This window comes from Ascaphus truei, chromosome 12 (assembly GCF_040206685.1).
Source record: "Ascaphus truei isolate aAscTru1 chromosome 12, aAscTru1.hap1, whole genome shotgun sequence".
NCBI lineage: Eukaryota > Metazoa > Chordata > Amphibia > Anura > Ascaphidae > Ascaphus > Ascaphus truei.
Genome location: NC_134494.1, coordinates 27,966,803 through 27,991,669, shown reverse-complemented (window position 1 = coordinate 27,991,669; position 24,867 = coordinate 27,966,803). Strand labels below are relative to the sequence as shown.

General features: G+C 50.3%; 1 protein-coding gene across 2 annotated transcripts in view; it reads right to left on the bottom strand.

Annotated features, from left to right (window-relative positions):
• The window catches only part of MICAL2 (microtubule associated monooxygenase, calponin and LIM domain containing 2), a 238,216-nt gene extending 214,054 nt beyond the window's left edge, over positions 1-24,162 (bottom strand). Inside the window, exon 1 of one of the 2 annotated variants that reach the window (XM_075567121.1) lies at positions 24,062-24,162. The gene's annotated coding sequence lies outside the window, so the exon portion shown is untranslated. Of the gene's footprint in view, positions 1-20,114; positions 20,166-24,061 lie in introns of those variants that run through there. The other variant, XM_075567123.1, reaches the window with a different exon arrangement.
• Between the last annotated feature and the right edge of the window lie 705 nt (positions 24,163-24,867).

Genomic DNA, 24,867 nt, shown 5'->3' with positions numbered 1-24,867 from the left:
TACAGGTCAGCTAAATTGTGGGATCTAACTAGCACAGAGCAGCACACAATTAAACTCTCTTATCATTGTAAGCTATTTACTGTGTCTGCAGCGCTTATTCCCATGATGTCTCCTATTATTTTGTCACGTGTGTTACTGCTGTGAAGGGCTATGTACATGGATTGTGCCATACATGTAAAGATATACATACATCTGTAGCACTTGTTTCCCCCCTCCCCCCTACTGGAGATCATGTAGCTACCTGGTGCATTCTGGTGCTGGCGCATACCTGTTGGTGTGAGAGAAGGCATGAGGGCTCCGCGATGTTGTGGGGAGGCATCTGGTCAGGCTTTCAGCTGCTTGTTCCTCCTTCAGCACAGCGCCTCCATCCCATGAGGATCCTGGGGTAGCCAGGATGGTCCTCACAGGCAACTCTTACTCTGGTGTCAGAATCAGACATCACACCGATGGACGGTACAATGTTCTTTATTAAGCACAACATGGCATGACTTGTTCCATTCCCCTGAAGGCAGTACCCAGGGCTTGAAGCCCTAAGCACCCCATCTCAGCTACCTGACCCCCTGACAGGGTAAGGCCTCAGCCCACTCCTATCCAGGAGAAGCTTTACTTGTGCTTCCTCCATGCAGAGAGAACTGCCCCCCAGAACCACTTACTCTAAACTAGAGGAACCCATCCCTCACCAGGGGGAATGGCTCGTAAGCCGGCCTTCTACCAGACATAGGCCCTTGTAGTACCAGGCTAATCCTGAACTGTATTAACTAACATCCTATGCAATAACATAACCAGGCCCTGAAGAATTGACTCCTAACACTGCCCTCTCTTTATTGGGACTTACGGTGCTGGAGGGGCCAGAGAAAATTAGTAGCCAGGGCAGGGTACCCCGCTACACATCTCTACATAACCCGGCCGTCCTTCTTTTTGATGCTATGAGCTAGATCATTATAATTGGTCATATTAAAAAGGCAATTCTAAGCTAGCGATTTGTTTTTTGTTGAGAATTGTAGGTTTTTTTTTTTTACATTAGCTTGAAGCACGGGGTTTCCAGAGCCGAACTCCATTAATTTCAGTTCCGGGGACCCCCTGCTTCTTGGAGATACTTACCTCCGTAGGGGGTGCCGGTAGCCGCTCTGCTCGGGTAGCAGGAATCACGTAATGGCGGAATTTGAAATCTCCCGCATAGGAAGTCGTGACATCATCAGGTGCGGCCTCCTATTGGCCCGCGTGACGCGGGAGCTTTACACTTTGCTGAGATACCAGCACCAGGAAGTCTGTATCTCGGAAAGCCGGGGGTCCCCGGAGCTGATAATAGGGGTTCAGCTCCAGTGACCCCCTGCTTCAACCTTATGTTTCAAAAATAAAATAAAAATGCATCAATTGCTCCTTTAAGGCGGACAATAAAGAAGTTGTTATACTGAGCGTCACTAAGCCAGTGTTTCCCAGCTCCAGTCCTTAGGGAACCCCAACAGGTCATGTCTTAGGGATATCCCTGCTCAAGCACAGGTGGCTCAATCAGCGGCACAGTAATTTTGACTGAGCCCCCTGTGCTGGAGCAGGGATATCCTTAATACCTGACCTGTTGGGGTTCCCTGAGGACTGGAGTTGGGAAACACTGCACTAAGCTATAATACATCTGAGGCTTATTTAAAAAAGAGTTTGTTTTAACTGTGAGACACCCGTAGATGCACCAGGATTTGGGAATATATGCTTACAGAAATTCTGCAAACACACGTGCGAGAATACTTAGCACGGGACTCAGATATGTATACAGTAGGTTGTTTCCAACACCTGCCGCCAATAGAACCCCTTAGGATAGATTTTGATATACCTGACTGCAAATCACAAAGTTTACTCTAAGGTAGTCTTTGATATGGATCTTAGTCTCTTGCCGTTTTGCTGCGAGAACATGTTTTGTACTTTCTTGGAAGCAAGTCATGCTGTACTTACAGCTGCACTTAGTCACCAGAATGTGTATGAACCAACGCAGAGTCACTTCCTGATGTCAGCAACATAATGTAGGCAGCATCTGCTTGGCTAACCTCTGCGTGGCTGGGCCCCTTTGGAAGCAAAGGGGTTAACTCACAGATCAACACTTAAAGCGATTTATCTTTTTAAACACCTTCGTTGCGATGGAAACATTGCTTTGGAAAGGTGCCATTTTTCGAGTATGTAAGAGATGAACGCGTTCATCGAAGAACAATTCACACCCTACCAACTGCACCTCTTTAGCAGGTACACTGCACTATGCAGGTTAGGGTCCGGCACCGATTAACCCTTTGAGTGCTCCATGAAGTTGCCGCGGCCCAATGGCATAGTGTCTACGTCAGGGGCACGCAATTTTTTTTGCTGCGCCCCTCCCTGCTGGCTTTCCTCCTTGGTGTGCCCCCCCCCCCTCCTTAGCTCACGCGGCATCCAATTACGCAGCATGGTCTTGTGATGTCACGTGACCCGCGGCGTCATTTGATGCCAGTGATGTCACGTCACATGACCCCGCATCCTGGAGCCGGCTGAATCACGGTAAGAGTAGTGTGGTAGGGGCCTCACGCGATCCCCCGGCATTTCATTTAATGCCTTTGGGAAGAGCGTGGGGCCTCTGCAACTGCCCGCCCCATTGAAAAATCCTCCCCCCCCCCAGTTTGCGCATGATCTACGTAATGGACTTTCAGTTCGTTTTCTAGGGTGGGATCGTGTTCTCCGCTCCTGGGGATGAGGAACGGAAAAGGAGGACTAGGGTAATCGGTAACGTAACTACGGTGAGCCGGAAGGGCTGTTATTCCTATGTGCAAAATGTTAGTAGGTCTGAAAATCACCATGTATTTTGTAGATGTAGCCCTGAGGTAAAATTTGAATCCCTGGCCCCTCTCCGCGAGTGCCGTGAGGTAGCGGGTGCCGCCGGAGGCTGCGACGGACCCGCCGGCACTTCGCGAGGGTGGGGGCCAGTGCAGGGAGCGGTGCAGGCTGGTTGCCGGGGACGCGATCGGGCCGTCGCTAAGGCCGCGATCGCGTTGCCACCGGCTCGGCGGCTTAGGCAGAAGGCGCCGCCATTGCGCGGAGGTTCGCGCATGCGCAGTAGGGCGGAAGCGCGCATAGGACTCCAGGGATAGGGAGAGGTCGCGCGAGAGTAGGGAAGTGTAGAGGGAGAGTGAGGCGGCCATTAGGGGTTCGCGCATGCGCAAGGGAAGCGCGCACACGGCCCCAATGCTTTAGGCAGCCCCTGGGAACTACAATTCCCAGGAGGCTTAGGGAGACAGGCGCCAGGTGCCCCAGAGGAGCCAATAGGGCTGGAGGAAGCTCAGCCCGGGAATATAGATACATTTCCCGGGCTTTGCATGCGTCAGTCAGGCAGAGGAGAAGGAAGGTGTAGGAAGGGTGCAGGGAGCGCGTGGCTCCTGCATCAGGTAAGGGTTCTCCCTAGATTCCCAGGCAGGCCCCAATTCCCGGGAAGGGCAGGGGGTAACTGAAGAGGGACGCCTTAGCTAGGGAGGTGACCCTTGAGTGTGGAAGGTGCAGGTTTGGCAGTGCCACAGCGGAGAGGGCTGTGGGCACTGGCAAATAGGCACAGTGTGCTAGTAGTGGATTGCTACGGGATCCAGGTGGCTGTGTGTGATTGCAGCTGTCTGTGTGTGTGTCGCTGCATGTGCTGGGCGCAGTGCGTGCAGTGTGTGTGAAGTGTGGGTGAATCCCTGCAGGCTGACAGTGTGAGCTGAGTGTTGGCTGCAGGTGCATTAGGCTGCTAGGATTAGCAGTCACAGTTGAGACTGGGTAGCTAGGGGAAGGGGGGCAGGTTATGTCCACAGGCCCTAGGAGTTTCCCCAAGCCATCCCAGGTTGCGGTTCCTCAGGGACAGGCCCTAGGTTAGGGTTGCTGTCACTCTAGAAGTAGTTAGGCAGAAAGCTGATAGCTGCGGTTGCTGTTCCCATGCGGTTGGTGTTGCCGTGATCCGGTTGGAGTTCCCGGGAAGCGGTGGAACCCTCGTTGGGGTCCACCGGCAGAGTACCTGGAAAGGATCAGACGGACGTCTGACCCTTTGAGAAGAGAGTTGCGGTCCCGAGCATCGGAGTGCTCGGAAGGTATCTTCAAGTATTATAAAGTGCACCAACAGGGCCCTAGCTTAATATAGTGACTGCGCAGTCACCCACGACCTTTCTTAGGAGTACGAGACATTGGGTGTGGGGTGATCACAGGACACTGGGTGGGGAGCACCAGACATTGGGCTGAGGTGATGCGGGTAGAGCATCTGGTTATGTTAGGGTTACGTTATGTTGCAATGTGTTATGGTATGTGATATGTGTTCTCAAGTAAAGTGTTAGTATTGTTTTATCTACAAGTGTTATGGTATTTCTTACTCAGGGCTATCTTTCCTAACGGGGGATCCTGGGTAAGTGGAGGCGCTGCACCAGGTAATGGTAAGGGTTTCCCCAGGCTCCCAGCTAGCGGAGGCTCAGATCTCCTGGAGCCGCAGGTGTGTTTCAGTACCAGTAACCCTTTAGGAGCAGGTGTGTTGCAGGGAAAGGGACCGGTTAGACCACGAGGGGCCAATGTGAGATTGGGTGGGTCGGCCGGTTCACAAAAAGGGTTACATTTGGAGGCGCTGCTGAGATATCAGACCTGGGGTGCCCTGTATGTTTTTTATTCTAAATTGTCCTATTTTTGTTCCACCATGTGGGTGCTCTCAAAGCAGGAGGTCTACGCTTGGGCCTTGAAAGTAAACGTGAATCCTAACCGCGTGGTTGCCGTGGGGGCAGTCCCGGCTGGCGTGCCCTTGTTAGAAGTCCAGGCGCAGGTTCGGAAGCTCCCTGGACTGTCGGGTACGTGGGTCAGAGGGCGAAGGTATGATGACACCGTGCAATGGAGTACTGTCCTGATATATGTAGGTCAGACCCTAAGCGAGGAAGATGGCCCTAAGTTCTTAAATTTGCCCGGGGGTCCGACTGATGGGTGCCCCTTTATCTACCCTGACTTGGCAGTTTCTACCTGCACCGAGAGCCCTATAGACATTGACCGTGAGCCCCACCTAAAATGGCGGCTCCCGCCAAATCAAAATGGCACGTGTGCGGCTGACTGCCAGCATGCACAGGAAAATGTTGCAACCCTTCTCCCAGGACTGGCGGGAAAGCCAGAGCCCCGCCCCCACACTGTGAGTGACTCAGAACAGAGTTTGCAACATTCCCCAAAAGACTGTGCTGCTTTTCCTCTAGAGTCCACTAGGGGGAAGGAGTGTCGTGAGCAGAAATCAGCCAATTCTGTTCCCCCTAAGGAAAGCAAGGGATGCCGAGAAAAGCACCCTTGGCTGTATAGAATCGTACGGGCCCCCCATTTAGACTTGTCAATGGCGGTGTGCCCGTGTGCATTAAGAGACTGGAAGGCGACTGGTGGCTGGGCGGACGGGTCCACTGAGTTAGCCGTCGCCCTCACGATGACCGTGGTAGACGCGGAAGAATGCCTGCACGGCCATCTGCATGAATGTGAGTGCCCTGTGGGTGAGCTGACCCAAGGGCCTAAGTGCCCTGACTGCGCGGCGCAGTTCCTGCAACCCAAACCGCCAGCGGAAAAGGACTCTGTTACAGAAATGGAGTGTTCCATCCCCGAGGATGAGAGAGACTGCCAGGGGTTACACCCTGATGTGTATGAGCCCTGGAATTTGCCAGGAATGGAGGTCACGATGCTAATGTGCCCCTGCCTGAGTGAAGCCCTTAAAGATGGAGTCGAACCATCTCAGTTACAGTTAGGTTTCAGGTCAACTGAGGTGGATGGAGAAACATTTACCCAGTGTTGGAGCCTCAAATGTGGCTGTAATCGGAGGGAGGCACTGGCATGGGAGCCCCAATGTGAGTGTTGCGGGGCCTGGTTCCTAAAGCCTATCCTGCCCCAGGCGGCGGAACCAGCCGAGAAAGAAGAGGAGGAGCCGGACCCCTCTCCTACAGTAAATGATGCTTGTCCTCAGTTTGTTTTACTTCCAGAGGCCTTCGGGGACCCGTGTGTCCAGACAACTGATGCAGACCATGATGTGGGCCCGTGTGCCCTGCAACGGCCAGTCCAGCCTACCACCGAGGTACCGGCGGTCCCAGGCTTCGGATCAGTACCTGCCGGCAACGATAGGGGTAAGTTGACTGCCCCAGGGGTGTCGGGTGTGAGCTCCCCGGTGATCATGGAGCCTGGTGACTCCAGAGGTAGGGTCACCCGGGCGATGGGCTCGCCCCGTCATCGCGTCCTGGTGGAGGTGTCTCCCCCAGAAGATCTCTGCGGATCATGGAACGAACTCGACCTTATCCAGGTATCCAGTGTAGCGGACCGGAGCGACACATACTCCTGTGGGAGGAGTCTCCAAACGGGCCTACCCGAAGAAGTGGTGCCTTCTGCGGAAGAAGTCACCGTTAAAGGGATGGTTGGAGCGGACAAAGACTCTGTTGAGACCGCTCTGGTAGTTGTGGCCTCTCCCAGGTGCGCGATGGAGCGCTATGTTCGCCATGTGGTGGACCGAGGAAAGAGACTGAGCCTCCCTGTCTCCCGTGAGACGAGACCGGAGGATCCGGCAAGGGTCAACACCCAGGCCCCCTTACTATTTTTTCTGCGAGGGGGAGAAGGTGGGTTGGTGCAAGGGACCAGTTTTGAACTCCAAAAGACTCGCAGGAGTCAAGGTGGGATACCCTCCCCCAGTCTGTTAGGGGCACTCCACTCTGAGACTCAGCTGGCCTCGGGTATCCATGCGGGGATGATGTTGGGTACAAATGGGAAATTGCTTGTGTATAATGTACTGTTTACAATGCATTTTCCATTATATAACAACATGTATGGCTGCTACCCAAGCGAGGGCGTTGGGATTCTGCGAGGGGGAGAATGTAGCCCTGAGGTAAAATTTGAATCCCTGGCCCCTCTCCGCGAGTGCCGTGAGGTAGCGGGTGCCGCCGGAGGCTGCGACGGACCCGCCGGCACTTCGCGAGGGTGGGGGCCAGTGCAGGGAGCGGTGCAGGCTGGTTGCCGGGGACGCGATCAGGCCGTCGCTAAGGCCGCGATCGCGTTGCCACCGGCTCGGCGGCTTAGGCAGAAGGCGCCGCCATTGCGCGGAGGTTCGCGCATGCGCAGTAGGGCGGAAGCGCACGATAGGACTCCAGGGATAGGGAGAGGTCGCGCGAGAGTAGGGAAGTGTAGAGGGAGAGTGAGGCGGCCATTAGGGGTTCGCGCATGCGCAAGGGAAGCGCGCACGCGGCCCCAATGCTTTAGGCAGCCCCTGGGAACTACAATTCCCAGGAGGCTTAGGGAGACAGACGCCAGGTGCCCCAGAGGAGCCAATAGGGCTGGAGGAAGCTCAGCCCGGGAATATAGATACATTTCCCGGGCTTTGCATGCGTCAGTCATGCAGAGGAGAAGGAAGGTGTAGGAAGGGTGCAGGGAGCGCGTGGCTCCTGCATCAGGTAAGGGTTCTCCCTAGATTCCCAGGCAGGCCCCAATTCCCGGGAAGGGCAGGGGGTAACTGAAGAGGGACGCCTTAGCTAGGGAGGTGACCCTTGAGTGTGGAAGGTGCAGGTTTGGCAGTGCCACAGCGGAGAGGGCTGTGGGCACTGGCAAATAGGCACAGTGTGCTAGTAGTGGATTGCTACGGGATCCAGGTGGCTGTGTGTGATTGCAGCTGTCTGTGTGTGTGTCGCTGCATGTGCTGGGCGCAGTGCGTGCAGTGTGTGTGAAGTGTGGGTGAATCCCTGCAGGCTGACAGTGTGAGCTGAGTGTTGGCTGCAGGTGCATTAGGCTGCTAGGATTAGCAGTCACAGTTGAGACTGGGTAGCTAGGGGAAGGGGGGCAGGTTATGTCCACAGGCCCTAGGAGTTTCCCCAAGCCATCCCAGGTTGCGGTTCCTCAGGGACAGGCCCTAGGTTAGGGTTGCTGTCACTCTAGAAGTAGTTAGGCAGAAAGCTGATAGCTGCGGTTGCTGTTCCCATGCGGTTGGTGTTGCCGTGATCCGGTTGGAGTTCCCGGGAAGCGGTGGAACCCTCGTTGGGGTCCACCGGCAGAGTACCTGGAAAGGATCAGACGGACGTCTGACCCTTTGAGAAGAGAGTTGCGGTCCCGAGCATCGGAGTGCTCGGAAGGTATCTTCAAGTATTATAAAGTGCACCAACAGGGCCCTAGCTTAATATAGTGACTGCGCAGTCACCCACGACCTTTCGTAGGAGTACGAGACATTGGGTGTGGGGTGATCACAGGACACTGGGTGGGGAGCACCAGACATTGGGCTGAGGTGATGCGGGTAGAGCATCTGGTTATGTTAGGGTTACGTTATGTTGCAATGTGTTATGGTATGTGATATGTGTTCTCAAGTAAAGTGTTAGTATTGTTTTATCTACAAGTGTTATGGTATTTCTTACTCAGGGCTATCTTTCCTAACGGGGGATCCTGGGTAAGTGGAGGCGCTGCACCAGGTAATGGTAAGGGTTTCCCCAGGCTCCCAGCTAGCGGAGGCTCAGATCTCCTGGAGCCGCAGGTGTGTTTCAGTACCAGTAACCCTTTAGGAGCAGGTGTGTTGCAGGGAAAGGGACCGGTTAGACCACGAGGGGCCAATGTGAGATTGGGTGGGTCGGCCGGTTCACAAAAAGGGTTACATTTGGAGGCGCTGCTGAGATATCAGACCTGGGGTGCCCTGTATGTTTTTTATTCTAAATTGTCCTATTTTTGTTCCACCATGTGGGTGCTCTCAAAGCAGGAGGTCTACGCTTGGGCCTTGAAAGTAAACGTGAATCCTAACCGCGTGGTTGCCGTGGGGGCAGTCCCGGCTGGCGTGCCCTTGTTAGAAGTCCAGGCGCAGGTTCGGAAGCTCCCTGGACTGTCGGGTACGTGGGTCAGAGGGCGAAGGTATGATGACACCGTGCAATGGAGTACTGTCCTGATATATGTAGGTCAGACCCTAAGCGAGGAAGATGGCCCTAAGTTCTTAAATTTGCCCGGGGGTCCGACTGATGGGTGCCCCTTTATCTACCCTGACTTGGCAGTTTCTACCTGCACCGAGAGCCCTATAGACATTGACCGTGAGCCCCACCTAAAATGGCGGCTCCCGCCAAATCAAAATGGCACGTGTGCGGCTGACTGCCAGCATGCACAGGAAAATGTTGCAACCCTTCTCCCAGGACTGGCGGGAAAGCCAGAGCCCCGCCCCCACACTGTGAGTGACTCAGAACAGAGTTTGCAACATTCCCCAAAAGACTGTGCTGCTTTTCCTCTAGAGTCCACTAGGGGGAAGGAGTGTCGTGAGCAGAAATCAGCCAATTCTGTTCCCCCTAAGGAAAGCAAGGGATGCCGAGAAAAGCACCCTTGGCTGTATAGAATCGTACGGGCCCCCCATTTAGACTTGTCAATGGCGGTGTGCCCGTGTGCATTAAGAGACTGGAAGGCGACTGGTGGCTGGGCGGACGGGTCCACTGAGTTAGCCGTCGCCCTCACGATGACCGTGGTAGACGCGGAAGAATGCCTGCACGGCCATCTGCATGAATGTGAGTGCCCTGTGGGTGAGCTGACCCAAGGGCCTAAGTGCCCTGACTGCGCGGCGCAGTTCCTGCAACCCAAACCGCCAGCGGAAAAGGACTCTGTTACAGAAATGGAGTGTTCCATCCCCGAGGATGAGAGAGACTGCCAGGGGTTACACCCTGATGTGTATGAGCCCTGGAATTTGCCAGGAATGGAGGTCACGATGCTAATGTGCCCCTGCCTGAGTGAAGCCCTTAAAGATGGAGTCGAACCATCTCAGTTACAGTTAGGTTTCAGGTCAACTGAGGTGGATGGAGAAACATTTACCCAGTGTTGGAGCCTCAAATGTGGCTGTAATCGGAGGGAGGCACTGGCATGGGAGCCCCAATGTGAGTGTTGCGGGGCCTGGTTCCTAAAGCCTATCCTGCCCCAGGCGGCGGAACCAGCCGAGAAAGAAGAGGAGGAGCCGGACCCCTCTCCTACAGTAAATGATGCTTGTCCTCAGTTTGTTTTACTTCCAGAGGCCTTCGGGGACCCGTGTGTCCAGACAACTGATGCAGACCATGATGTGGGCCCGTGTGCCCTGCAACGGCCAGTCCAGCCTACCACCGAGGTACCGGCGGTCCCAGGCTTCGGATCAGTACCTGCCGGCAACGATAGGGGTAAGTTGACTGCCCCAGGGGTGTCGGGTGTGAGCTCCCCGGTGATCATGGAGCCTGGTGACTCCAGAGGTAGGGTCACCCGGGCGATGGGCTCGCCCCGTCATCGCGTCCTGGTGGAGGTGTCTCCCCCAGAAGATCTCTGCGGATCATGGAACGAACTCGACCTTATCCAGGTATCCAGTGTAGCGGACCGGAGCGACACATACTCCTGTGGGAGGAGTCTCCAAACGGGCCTACCCGAAGAAGTGGTGCCTTCTGCGGAAGAAGTCACCGTTAAAGGGATGGTTGGAGCGGACAAAGACTCTGTTGAGACCGCTCTGGTAGTTGTGGCCTCTCCCAGGTGCGCGATGGAGCGCTATGTTCGCCATGTGGTGGACCGAGGAAAGAGACTGAGCCTCCCTGTCTCCCGTGAGACGAGACCGGAGGATCCGGCAAGGGTCAACACCCAGGCCCCCTTACTATTTTTTCTGCGAGGGGGAGAAGGTGGGTTGGTGCAAGGGACCAGTTTTGAACTCCAAAAGACTCGCAGGAGTCAAGGTGGGATACCCTCCCCCAGTCTGTTAGGGGCACTCCACTCTGAGACTCAGCTGGCCTCGGGTATCCATGCGGGGATGATGTTGGGTACAAATGGGAAATTGCTTGTGTATAATGTACTGTTTACAATGCATTTTCCATTATATAACAACATGTATGGCTGCTACCCAAGCGAGGGCGTTGGGATTCTGCGAGGGGGAGAATGTAGCCCTGAGGTAAAATTTGAATCCCTGGCCCCTCTCCGCGAGTGCCGTGAGGTAGCGGGTGCCGCCGGAGGCTGCGACGGACCCGCCGGCACTTCGCGAGGGTGGGGGCCAGTGCAGGGAGCGGTGCAGGCTGGTTGCCGGGGACGCGATCAGGCCGTCGCTAAGGCCGCGATCGCGTTGCCACCGGCTCGGCGGCTTAGGCAGAAGGCGCCGCCATTGCGCGGAGGTTCGCGCATGCGCAGTAGGGCGGAAGCGCACGATAGGACTCCAGGGATAGGGAGAGGTCGCGCGAGAGTAGGGAAGTGTAGAGGGAGAGTGAGGCGGCCATTAGGGGTTCGCGCATGCGCAAGGGAAGCGCGCACGCGGCCCCAATGCTTTAGGCAGCCCCTGGGAACTACAATTCCCAGGAGGCTTAGGGAGACAGACGCCAGGTGCCCCAGAGGAGCCAATAGGGCTGGAGGAAGCTCAGCCCGGGAATATAGATACATTTCCCGGGCTTTGCATGCGTCAGTCATGCAGAGGAGAAGGAAGGTGTAGGAAGGGTGCAGGGAGCGCGTGGCTCCTGCATCAGGTAAGGGTTCTCCCTAGATTCCCAGGCAGGCCCCAATTCCCGGGAAGGGCAGGGGGTAACTGAAGAGGGACGCCTTAGCTAGGGAGGTGACCCTTGAGTGTGGAAGGTGCAGGTTTGGCAGTGCCACAGCGGAGAGGGCTGTGGGCACTGGCAAATAGGCACAGTGTGCTAGTAGTGGATTGCTACGGGATCCAGGTGGCTGTGTGTGATTGCAGCTGTCTGTGTGTGTGTCGCTGCATGTGCTGGGCGCAGTGCGTGCAGTGTGTGTGAAGTGTGGGTGAATCCCTGCAGGCTGACAGTGTGAGCTGAGTGTTGGCTGCAGGTGCGTTAGGCTGCTAGGATTAGCAGTTACAGTTGAGACTGGGTAGCTAGGGGAAGGGGGGCAGGTTATGTCCACAGGCCCTAGGAGTTTCCCCAAGCCATCCCAGGTTGCGGTTCCTCAGGGACAGGCCCTAGGTTAGGGTTGCTGTCACTCTAGAAGTAGTTAGGCAGAAAGCTGATAGCTGCGGTTGCTGTTCCCATGCGGTTGGTGTTGCCGTGATCCGGTTGGAGTTCCCGGGAAGCGGTGGGACCCTCGTTGGGGTCCACCGGCAGAGTACCTGGAAAGGATCAGACGGACGTCTGACCCTTTGAGAAGAGAGTTGCGGTCCCGAGCATCGGAGTGCTCGGAAGGTATCTTCAAGTATTATAAAGTGCACCAACTGGGCCCTAGCTTAATATAGTGACTGCGCAGTCACCCACGACCTTTCGTAGGAGTATGAGACATTGGGTGTGGGGTGATCACAGGACACTGGGTGGGGAGCACCAGACATTGGGCTGAGGTGATGCGGGTAGAGCATCTGGTTATGTTAGGGTTACGTTATGTTATGCAATGTGTTATGGTATGTGATATGTGTTCTCAAGTAAAGTGTTAGTATTGTTTTATCTACAAGTGTTATGGTATTTCTTACTCAGGGCTATCTTTCCTAACTGGGGATCCTGGGTAAGTGGAGGCGCTGCACCAGGTAATGGTAAGGGTTTCCCCAGGCTCCCAGCTAGCGGAGGCTCAGATCTCCTGGAGCCGCAGGTGTGTTTCAGTACCAGTAACCCTTTAGGAGCAGGTGTGTTGCAGGGAAAGGGACCGGTTAGACCACGAGGGGCCAATGTGAGATTGGGTGGGTCGGCCGGTTCACAAAAAGGGTTACATAGACATACAGTTTTCCAATTCGATTACACACACACACACACACGCACACGCACACACACATTTTTGTGGAAAAGGGAAATATTCAGTGCTGCTTCTATCCATTAATAATAGTATTATTTTTATTATTTCTGCTTAGAAATCCTTTTAAATGCAAAAGAACTAGTGTGCAGAAAACACGTTATTCCATCAGACAATGCCACCCAACAAAAATATATGAATAAATGCCAGTGGATATCGCTAGAGTGGGACAAAAAAGAGAAAAGGATTCATGCAGACAGCAGAAAAATAGTAACTGGTGCCATGAATACAAAAAAATATGCCTTTTAAACTTAGGGCTGTTATATAGTGTGTGCGGCCGTGCGCGGGCACCTGTGCGAAGTCGTGTGCACGTGCCGCACACGTTTTGTGTGTATACTGTGCGCGAGTGTATAACTGTGTGTGTGTATGTGTGTGTTTTCAAATAAATAAATACATAATTTAATATTTTTTTTAATAACATTGTACATACACACATACATACACACACACCCCCCCACACACACACATACATACACACACACACATATATACACACATACATACATACATACACCCACACCCACTTACATTTTCAGCGGGGGTAGCGGCGCAAATTCTTTCTTTTTTTCATCTTCCCCCCGTCGGCCGGTTCCACTCTCCCTGCCGTGCGCGGTGCCATTATAGAAAGGCTGACTAACGTCAGCCAACTCTAAATGCCGCAAGCGCGCACGGCGCAGCAAGCGCAGGCACTATAGAACGGGCCTTTAGCATTGCAGTACGTCTCTGACCAGCTGTAGTACAGACACACATACCTGATAATGTAAGTAACACCCCGTGATTCGATTAATTTATTCATGAGATAAATATTTAGTCACTTCATTATTTGATAATATTATCTTTACACAGAGTTGTCCACTTTATATAGCAGAGGCCTTGGAGTATTCATGCTTTTAGTAATATGGGTTATATCCAACAAAGAGATTGCGACTCTGAATGTTAACTTCCTTTGCGTGCCGGGTATGACGAGAGCATGTTTCTGGGTAAGGAAGGAAACATCAGTCAGTGAGATGGGCGTCGTTTGTTAAAGCCGGAGTCCAGGCTGACGTTTTATTTTTTTAATTAAATTTTTTTTCTCTTTAATATGTGCATCTATAAAATTTACATGATAAGTAATTAGCTAAATTGCCAATCCATCCGTTCTCCCGTGATCGATCGGCGAAGATCAGCTCGGGGGGTTCACTAAATGGCTGTCAGTGCAGCAGAAGAGGAGCACAGATGGAAAGTTCTGTGGGGAAGATCATGTGACCAGGCAGTCACTAGATACAATTGGTGCACTGCTAGAGAGAGGGCAGGGCTCAAAAAAGGGGTGTGCCAGAGCCTGTTTCAGAAGAGGAAGCGGAAGTGACTTTGCAAATGGTTGCTATAGAAACAAAAAATGCTTGTTACATTATAATCACTCTACTCTTTCCTAAATCTGTCTCAGCCTCTCCCCTGCTGAAATCACTCTCCTGGCTTCCTATCAAATTCTGCATCTCGCACTAAATTCTTCTCCTCACTTTTAAAGCTTTACACTCTTCTGCCCCTCCTTACAGCTCAGCCCAAATTTATTGCTACATTATGCACCAACCCAACTCTTGCATTCTGCTCAAGGATGTCTTCTCTCTACCCCCTTTGTATCTGAAGCCCTCTCCCGACTTAAACCTTTCTCACTGACTGCCCCACACCTCTGGAATGCCCTTCCCCTCAGTACCCGACTAGCACCCTCTCTATCCACCTTTAAGACCCACCTGCTTAAAGAAGCATATGAGTAGCACTGTGGCTAATACACCTGATACATAAAGCTTTGCCCCTTGCAGACGCACTTACCAGAATGCCCCCCTACTGTCTCTGTACGTTCTCCCTACTTACCAATTAGATTGTAAGCTCTTCGGAGCAGGGACTCTTCCGAAATTTTACTTTTATGTCTGAAGCACTTACTCCCATGATCTGTTATTTGTATTATTTGTTATTTATATGATTGTCACGTGTATTACTACTGTGAAGCGCCATGTACATTAATAGCGCTATATAAATAAAGACTTACATACATACATAATACATTAAAAATGTCATTCAGAGTTGTTTTTTTTAAATGCTACAAGTATTTTCTCATAGTACAGAACTGATTTAATTTAAAAAAAAACACATGTAGGATATTGCTTGGTCTGCAGCTTTAAAGGATGAGGTGGGACTGTGGTTTTTTCATGTGCGTTTTCCACTTTAACCAGACCACAATAAAAGTGGGAAGTCTCTTTATATGGCTATAACCAGTTATGTAGCATTACTAGTTGTTTTTCATACATTTAATATGTCAAGGTAAAATTGAGGCATCACTTCAATCAAGACAAGACATTCACAAGACATTCAGTTCAAATATTATATTTAAAGGCATAATAAATATACGAGAAGTCGTTCGCAACCTTTACAGCAGCCGAAGTGCCAGCGGGTAGAGTTCAATGTCTTAACCGTAGTATTTAAAAGCTCTTAGATGAATTGCATTATCCTTTTCATATGCTTCCGCTTAGTCCTGGTGCAGGGTGGTGGTTAGTGGGAGGTTGGGACCCAATATTTGGTTTTGTACCGCTCTGTTGGGAGACCATTTTCTGAGATGTTGAGTAGAGCAAACATTTTGGGGGGAATTTGCATCCAGCAATTTGGATTTGCACCTCAGGTGCTTGCCTTTTTACCAACACAGGCATGCCTCCTTAATTTATTTGGCTGGAGGTTTGAGGGGATATATATATTTATATATATTTATATATATATATATATATATACAGCTCAGACCCCTTATAACGCTGTGCTTGGGGTCCAAAGAATCACATCGCACTATAAGCTGATCGCATTAGAAATAATGTACAATTGTATGCATTGTACAATAATGTATTTAAGACACCAATAATCGTGTTGTAAAGTATTCATAAATACGAAAATTGGGAGACACGCGTGCATCGCGTTATAAGCGGATCCGCGTTGTAACAGGGTTGAGCTGTATATACACACAACTGGAGACCTCTCTCTCATCTTTGGTGTTGAGTCCATGGGACATTGGATTGTCATTATCTTTACAACGAGTCTTTAAGGTGGAAAAAGCCAACAGAATAATACAAACGCGTAGGGTCAGTGGCGTAAAAAAAAAAAGTTGTTTTAGGCAAAATGCACACTGTAAAAATATGAAGTGGTGAGGCTTTATCAAATATATTGCTATTTCTTTGAAAAGAAAGTGAAACTGTAAGATTATAAATAATAGTAGTGTAAAGGGGAGAGGGGGCAGCCTTGTCTGGTGCCGTTTTGTATTTTTATTGGGTTGGAGCGGCCTCCTGGGAGTTTTAGTAGGGCTGTTGGATTAGTATAGAGGGCCCGGACGCCGGCAAGAAATGGTCCGGAGAAGCCGAATTGGCGCATCGTTTGGTCTAGATAGGACCATCTGATGCGGTCAAAGGCCTTCTCCGCGTCGAGACTTAGTATCAGGGCCTGGGATTGTTTGAGGTGCACGTGGTCTATAATATCAATAATTTTGCGGGTGTTGTCAGAGGCCTGTCTTCCTGACACAAATCCCACCTGGTCTATATGAATTAGCCTTGGGAGAATAGGATTCAGCCTGTTTGCTAGGATTTTGCTGAAAAGTTTGAGGTCAGAGTTTAGGAGGGATATTGGGCGGTAGCTGCCGCATTGAAGGGGGTCTCTGCCCTCTTTATGTATAATAGCCAGATTGGCTGCCGACATAGTGTCTGGGATCTGTTGGTCTTGCATAAAGGAGTTGTACATTTCTAGGAGGTGGGGGGACAGGGGGCCTACAAATTTTTTATAGTACCCGTTGGAAAATCCGTCGGGTCCGGGTGTTTTAGCTAATTTAAGTGAGGATATCGCTTTTTTTAGTTCCTCTAGAGTTATTTTCTTGTTTAAGAACTCGAGTTCTTCCTGAGTGAGGGATGGGAGGTTGCATTTGGTTAGATAGTCGGATGTATTTTTGGCGATATCTTTTGGCATGCTAGTTGGGTGGAGATTGTAAAGATCTGTGTAGAACTCTGCGAACTCATTCGCGATGTCCTTCTCGTTATAGGAGACTAGGCCGCTTTTAGTCCTGATCTTTGTGATCTGGGTCTTTGTCTTCAAGCCTCTTAATTTGGAGGCCAGAAGTTTGTCCGCTTTGTTGCCCCTATCGTAGAACCGCTGTTTGGTCCATTTCAGGGCTCTCTCTACCTCGTCAAGTTGCAGCACTTTTAGGTCGGATCTCGCTTTCTCGAGTGTTCTGAACACCTTTTTTGATAAGGATTGTTTGTGTGAGCGCTCTAGCGCTAGGATTTTATCCGTGAGTTCCTTCTGGGCTCTCTGTTTAAGTTTCCTCTTGTAGGAGGCTATTGATATAAGTTCCCCTCTGATGGTGGCTTTGTGGGCCTCCCACAGAGTTGCTGCTGAGGGCACTGAACCTTTGTTTATTTGGAAGAAGGTGATCAGTTTTTGTTTCACTGTTTTGACTACTAGTGGATCGTTGAGAAGCGAGTCGTCGAGTTTCCAATTATATGTTAAGGACTTGACGAAAGGTAGAGAGAGGGTGAGTACGATAGGGGCATGGTCAGACCACGTTATTGGGCCTATTTCGGAGTGGGAGGATGCCTGGAGTACATTATTGGTGCCCAGAAAATAGTCGATCCTCGAGTAAGACGGATGGGGGGTTGAGTAGAAAGAGTAGTCTCGCTGACCCACGTGCTGGGCTCGCCAGATATCTGTCAGAGAGTACTCCCCGAGGATATCTTGGAATTTTTGGGCTTTTGTCTGTAGTTGGATGGAGTATGGGGCAGTAGTTTGGCCTGATCTGTCATGGGCTGGGTTAAGTACCATATTTACGTCTCCGACTAGGAGAAGGGAAGAGAGCGTCGGTTGGTCGAGGGTGCTAAGGAGGTTCTGTAGGAATTGGGTTTGGTTGGCGTTTGGGGCGTAAATATTTAGGATGGCTAAGGGGGAGCCTGAGAGCGTACCTTGGAGGAGTATGTACCGTCCCTCGGGGTCTTTAGTTACCGTCGTCAGGGCAAATGGTATGTTGTTTTTAATCAGGACGGCCACCCCTCTTTTCTTGCTGGGGGAGGAAGCGAAAAACGCTTGGGGGTACACGTGTTTAAATGTGTTTGGCGGGTCTGCGTTGTTATAATGGGTTTCTTGGATACAAATTATATCCCCTTTAGTTTTTTTAAATTCTTGAAGGGCTAGTTTGCGTTTGCGAACCGAATTAAGGCCTTTGACATTCAGGGAAATAATTTTGATCGACGCCATCAGTGTGGAGGGGTTACCCTGGCCGCCCGAATTCGAACTGAACCCACTATTAAAGGTATCCCAATCGGAGACAGGGAATACAAAATATCCCTGTTCGCCGATGACATAATTCTCACTCTGTCAGACCCCCTCACCTCCCTCCCTAACCTAGAAAAACTCCTCGACGAATTTGGCCAACTATCAGACTATAAAGTCAATACTGACAAGTCGGAGGCGCTTAGCATCTCCCTCCCGAACCCCGTATGGTCAGCCCTACAACAGAAATTTAAATATAAATGGAACACCTCCCACATCAAATACCTCGGAATCAAAATAGCAAGTTCATATAACTCGCTGTATCAAATTAACTACCCCCCCCTCTTCCGCCAGATCTTAAAAGATCTTGAGACCTGGCTATCCCACCAGATCTCCTGGTTCGGAAGGATAGTATCCACCAAAATGAACATCCTACCCCGCTTGCTCTACTTCTTTCAGACCCTCCCCGTCCCTGTCCCACTAGCAGAACTGAGGAATATTCAGGCCCATATCTTAAGATTTATATGGCAACAACGTAGAGCCAGGGTCCCACGATCGGTCCTATTAGCCTCAAGGTCGAGAGGGGGCCTGGGGGCTCCAGACATACTCCGATACTACCTTTCGGCCCAACTGAGGCAGGCGGTAGTATGGAACAGTTCCCCCGCCACCAATTGTTGGCTGGAGATCGAGACACACCACGCCTTCCCGAACCCCCTCCCGACCCTACTGTGGTCCCCAGCTCTCAAAAACAGGAAATCGCTGAGACTTGGTCTCGGGGCAATGAGATGCACGAGGTCGACATGGTTAAAAATCAAAGGGAAATATGGCCTAGCTTCAACCCCCTCTCAACTGACCCCCTTATTCGGGAACCCGGACTTCCCACCCGGATGCGCCCGATCCCAATTCAGCCAATTTCAAGGCTTAAACATCAGAGTGGTTGCGGATTTGCTGGAAAAAGACGAGGCCATGTCCCTCCCGGAATTAAGAACCACATTCACGTCCCCCAACTTGCCCATTTTCCAATACCTCCAGATCCGACATTTCCTAAGAACCCAGTCCCCTACCCTCAAGTTCCCGCCGCGTTCTAGATTCGAGACCCTCTGCCTCAAAGGCGAATACCAAAAGGGCCTCATATCAGAGATTTATAAAACGCTCGAAGCATCTCAGCCCCCCCCTAACCACCTATATATGCAGAAATGGAATGAAGACCTAAACACCAACTTGGACCTTGAGGATTGGGAGGATATTTGGGAAGCAGCCACCAAAACCTCAATTTGTTCCGTCACAAAAGAAAACATCTATAAAATATTATTCCACTGGTACCTGACCCCGAGTAGACTGAGCCAAATCTACCCAGGCACTTCAGACGAATGCTGGAGAGGTTGTGGTCAAAGGGGGGACATGCCCCATATTTGGTGGACATGTCCGGAGATCAAAGATTCTGGTCCCGGATCCAGGGCCTCCTGACCGAGACCCTGGATATAGAAATACCCCTGGACCCGCTGACCTACGTGCTGGGAAAACCAATCGACGACCTCCCTGCCCCAGCGGCCAGACTCGCGGCGGCAATACTGACAGCTGCGAGATGCTGTGTCGCGGCGGCATGGAAGAAAATTAAAGCCCCCTCCAGAAGAACTGTGATTACAAGAATATACGGAATTATGAGCATGGAAAAACTGACGGCAATGTTAAAGCAAAAAACCCCACAATTTTACTCTACCTGGGAACCCTGGATAGGACTACCAACCCCCACATAAACCCCTCAGCTACTCCTCCCCCCCCCCCCCTACGGCCGACGAACCCTTTAACCCCCTCCTCCCTCCCCCCCTCTCTTTCCGAAGTCGTTCCCAACTATCCACCTTTCCTTCGTCTCCCCCTCTCTTTTTCACTATTGAAAGAAGGAAAAAGGGTTTATTGTGTGTCATTTACCTCTCCCATGCCATGTACATGTACTGCGCCGTATTTACAAGTTGGCCTGTGAGCCAGTGTCGGTATCATGTACCCCTGCGATGTATGACACCAATAAAGGAAAAATATTTATAAATAATAGTAGTGGTTCTCTGGGTGTGAAAAGAAACATCGCCATGGTATTTGGTACCCCCTCATACCATCACACTGTGACCACCGCGTAACATATACTGTACATGCAAACATATACTTACGTGTCCTGTATCATCCTAGATATGCACGGTCCTTATGGAATATCTGTGTGGCCAGCACGTATTGGAATCTTATTATAAAATGATTAGCCTCCCCTCGGATTAATTTCTATGTCTCAGCATTGGCTAGAAGTTAAACCCTTTTTTTTATTGGCCGTCATGGCAAGGGAGCTCGTCAATCGTCTTCTCAGATCATGAAATGCAAACTATTTCACAGTAACATGTGCCTGCTCTTCGAGAGTCGCTATAACAGCAAATTCACATCTAAAAATGTCCCATACTGGTTTCAGTGCCAAATTACAGCTAGAAGTACAGCTCAACCCCTTTATAACGCTGTGCTTGGGGTCCAAAGAATCATATCGCGTTATAAGCGGATCGCGATAGAAATAATGTACAATTGTATGCATTGTACAATAAAGTATTTAAGATACCAATAATCATGTTGCAAAGTATTCATACATACGAAAATTGGGAGCCACGCAGGCATCGCGTTATATGCGGATTCGCGTTGTAACGGATCGCGCTATAACGGGGTTGAGCTGTAAATTGTTTAGGAAAAGTAATGTTTTCCCCCTCCCCCCCAAACACCTTGAACTGTGTAATCAATTTATATAGTAGAAATACGCTGTTTGTATGTTACTTAGTTTCAAGAAGTCTTCCATAATTCAAATAATATTAATATGTCACCAAAATGGAATCTAAGTTACAAACTATGGTTTTCCCCATCATAGGGGAGCGTGGATTAATAACGGACCCCTTAAACTTGCAATTATTTATATTCTGCACATTAATAGTTATTATTATATATTATCAGCGGAGATGAGCGAGTAAAGAATTTTAAAAAATCTGACGCCTCCAAAAACTCGGCAATCTGTGCCACATTTAGCCAAATCGGACGGCGCAAAATTTGGTGCAGATTCTAGGATTTAAAAAAAAAAAAACACCTGGACCCACTCATCTCTAATTACCAGTTCACTTACTAGAGAGTGGTGTCTTTCGATGCTTGGGTAAATACTCTATTTCTGAGGGCTACCACTATTCAAAGACACTGGGGGTTACGTTACCACTAATCCATCCCCCGGCTGAAAAACCAGAACAAAAATAGAGCAAAAAAAAAAAAAACAGATTTATTGAAGGTTATAAATTTGAACTTTTGTTTTGCAAATCGGTGATATTTTTATTTATTTTTTTACGCAACTTGATGTAAGTTTTTTTATGCACTATTTTTGCTCCAGGCTTGCAGCTGTGAGACTGATACAGTTCCCGCTTACATAGAGATGAGTGAAGATCTTCAAATGTGCTTTGCAGAATTAAACAAGAATTTCTCTTCTATTTCATGTTTTTGCTAAATTTTTGCAAAACTTCACACTTGCTCAAACAAAGGTGGGAACATGGCGTATACAAGGTGCTTTAGCGAAAGTTCTGCACCCTCTGCCTTCGAAATATGTCTAAGGCTGCGCTTATAGTGCCGGCGGCAGCAGCAGCGTCGCGATGTCGCGTCAAAACAAATGCATTGCCGCTGTCGAGTGCGCTTATAGTAAGCACGACGCGGCGGAGCGACGGCTTGGTCGCAATCACTGGAAGTCATCTCTATTTGATTTTGCCAGCGATCGCAGCCTGACGTCGCCTCGCCGGCACTATAAGCGTAGCCTTACAAACTGGAATAAAATTTGCTACTGTATGTAACCACTATATAAAAATGGTATTCCTGTCTTTTTCGAAACACAGTTGCGTGCGTTGCACGAAAACACTCTGACTTGTACAATATGTTGCAGCCTCTCAGGCAGGTAAGGGGTTGGGCTGCAGTCCCAGCGACTGCTACAGCGCACGCCTTAGCGTGCGCTGTGCGTCTAAGCACCATGCCTGAATGGGGCTGGGCCCAGTACGCACCTTCCCGCTGAAGGTGCAGCCGAGCCGTACTGCCAGGTTTTTTAAACTCAATGAAATTGAGTTTAGAACTTGCGACGGAGGCGGGGCCACCGCTGGCGGTTCACCCAATGAGGGCGAACCAGCCGCGTGAGGTCATGGCCACGCCCCACAAAACCCCCACCACACCCGCTCCCGTCACAATCGCCCTCTCTCCTTGGAACACTGCGGTTAGCGCTGTGCACGCGCCGCCCTCCCCCCCCCCCCCCCCGACGGGCGCGCGTGCCACAGTGCTGACTGGGCTGCGTTTATAGTTACAGAGACCGCGTGACATCAGCTGTCGCCGTTGTAATAGCGATTCCTGGTTATAGTGCAGGAGTCTGGACAGAGGGCGACGGGGGCGAGGCCATGAGCGGTTCACCCTCATTGGCTGAACCGCTCACGTGCCACTGAGGTCACGCTGCAACCGCAGCCTTAGGCTGCGTTTATAGTTACAGCGACTGCGTGACATCAGCTGTCGCCGTTGTAATAGCGATTCCTGGTTATAGTGCAGGAGTCTGGACAGAGGGCGACGGGGGCGAGGCCATGAGTGGTTCACCCTCATTGGCTGAACCGCTCACGTGCCACTGAGGTCACGCTGCAACCGCTGAAGAAGTAAAAATCCTTTGACTTCCATCGATCGCGACCGCATGAAGTCAGCCTTCGCGGACGCGCCCACTATGGGCACCCGCAACGGACTGCATGTACTTGCTACATGCTGCGCAATGTCGCAGTCGCCGAAGCCTGTACTATAAACACATCCTTAGAATTACAGGTTAGGCCGAGTCCATAGAAGGACAGGCCGTGCTGAGTCGTGCGGACGCTCCGCGCTCAGCCCCTGCATACTCAATGAGGATGCCTTTAGAGGGGGCTCACGCGAGCGTCCACAGGCGTGCGGAGGCGCTGGAGTTTTCAGCCGAGCGCCAAGCTGTTTTTCAGCGCGCTGTCGGCTGAAAACATCCAATCAGCGCGGAGCGCGTCAACGTCACGGCGCCGTGACGTCGGCGCCGTGACGTCGACGTCAGTGCGTCGCGGGCGATTGGCCCAGCGACGTCACTGCCCCGCCTCCCTCAGTCTCCCCCCGCCTCTGATCGCGCCCGCTGGCTCGCCTGCATGGGCATGAAATCGCGCAGATTTCAGCAGGCGAGCCTCAGCGTCAGCGCGGCTCGGAACTCCTCACCCCTCTATGGCCCGGGCCTTACTCTGGCGTTGTAAGCATCGAGATAGTAGTTCATCCCGATTTTTTTCCTACCCAGTATGAAGGAATCTAACCACAAATATACTCGCTCAACCTCTGAACAGCTTAGGTAGGTGCACTATGGGTGATTAATGACCAGAAACAAGAATAAATCACCTCAGAGTTGAAGTGATACAAGGGACCCCAATTACATGCACTCAAGTTTACGTCTTTTAGTATGGTCATTTATTCAGTTTAAAACGCATGACATCTTCAGTCCATGTGAAACATTTTGTATTTGGCTATTGAGTGCATGCAATTTGGGTGTCTGTATCACTTCAACTGTAGAGGTGATTCCAGTAGGAAGGACTTATTAAAAATTCCCCGCAGTGCTTTTGTTGACCCCCTCTCAACCTTTAGACCTAGAAACTCAGCACCCAATAACTACAAAGAAAACCGAAGACACGTCCAAAGCAAACTTTAAATGTAAATGCCTTCTACACAGGTACGTCTGTTCTTTTCCCTCTGTACAATCAACAATATCCAAAATAATCCAGTCTCCAAAACACCGATAATGTATTTAAACCAAAAAAAAAGCTTGAGCTACAGTAGGACAATGTCAACGTGCCATCCTTTCTCAAAGTTAGAAACACAGATAAGCAAAAACACGTCTATATTCGGAACATTTTTTTCCTTTGAAGTTATACAGCACGGTGCTCAATTACCAAGAAGCAAATATATCTTAGCACAGCCTGGCAGGAAACAGTGGGGTAATTTGTACAAGCATTAAAAAAAAGCCAATTTAAAAAAAAAAAAATATATAGTGGATTGCAATTAAATTAATAAAGGAACGTTCTCAATCACAAACCTGTATTTTGCAGTCCACTGCGGTAGGAACCACCAGGTCCTTGCTCCCAAGGAGACTGAATCAGCATGGAGACAAAATTATGTGGCAGCAGATGGGATGTTGGCCATTCAAGGTCACGGCTGAGGTTGCTGAAGCTGACAGTGGAGTGCAGGGAAGTATGTCTTTAATTTAGCATTCTCAGAGTTAGAATTAGATACCGCGCTTGAATTGAAAAACATATGGAGTCTTTTGCTCGTCTTTATGGTTGCACACGTGCTTTGTAGAGAAGTAATACGGAAGGAATTTAAAGGAATAGCATTTCTCAAATGTTTGGTGTCAAATACACATTACTGCTTAGCACGGATTATACTGATTATCTCATATTTTTCTGACACTACCCAGCAAAGCGTTAATTAATATGCAGAATTAATTTTTAATATCCCAGGAATTTGCAGAGCCTCACAGCTCAAAAATAGCGTGCACAGTTAATGTAATAATTATATATATATATATATATCTTTTCGGGGGGAAAAGAATGCATCATAGTGAAGTTTTTTTGAGAAGGAGTGGCTCAGTGAGTAAAGACACTGACTGACACTGAGATTGTTGTAGGGGAGCCTGGTTCAATTCCCAGTGTCGGCTCCTTGTGACCTTGGGCAAGTCACTTTATCTCCCTGTGCCTCAGGCACCAAAAAAACATAGATTGTAAGCTCCACGGGGCAGGGACCTGTGCCTGCAAAATGTCTCTGTAAAGCACTGCGTAGAACTAGCAGCGCTATACAAGAACATGCTATTATTATTATTATGACATTTGAAGGGACATTTGA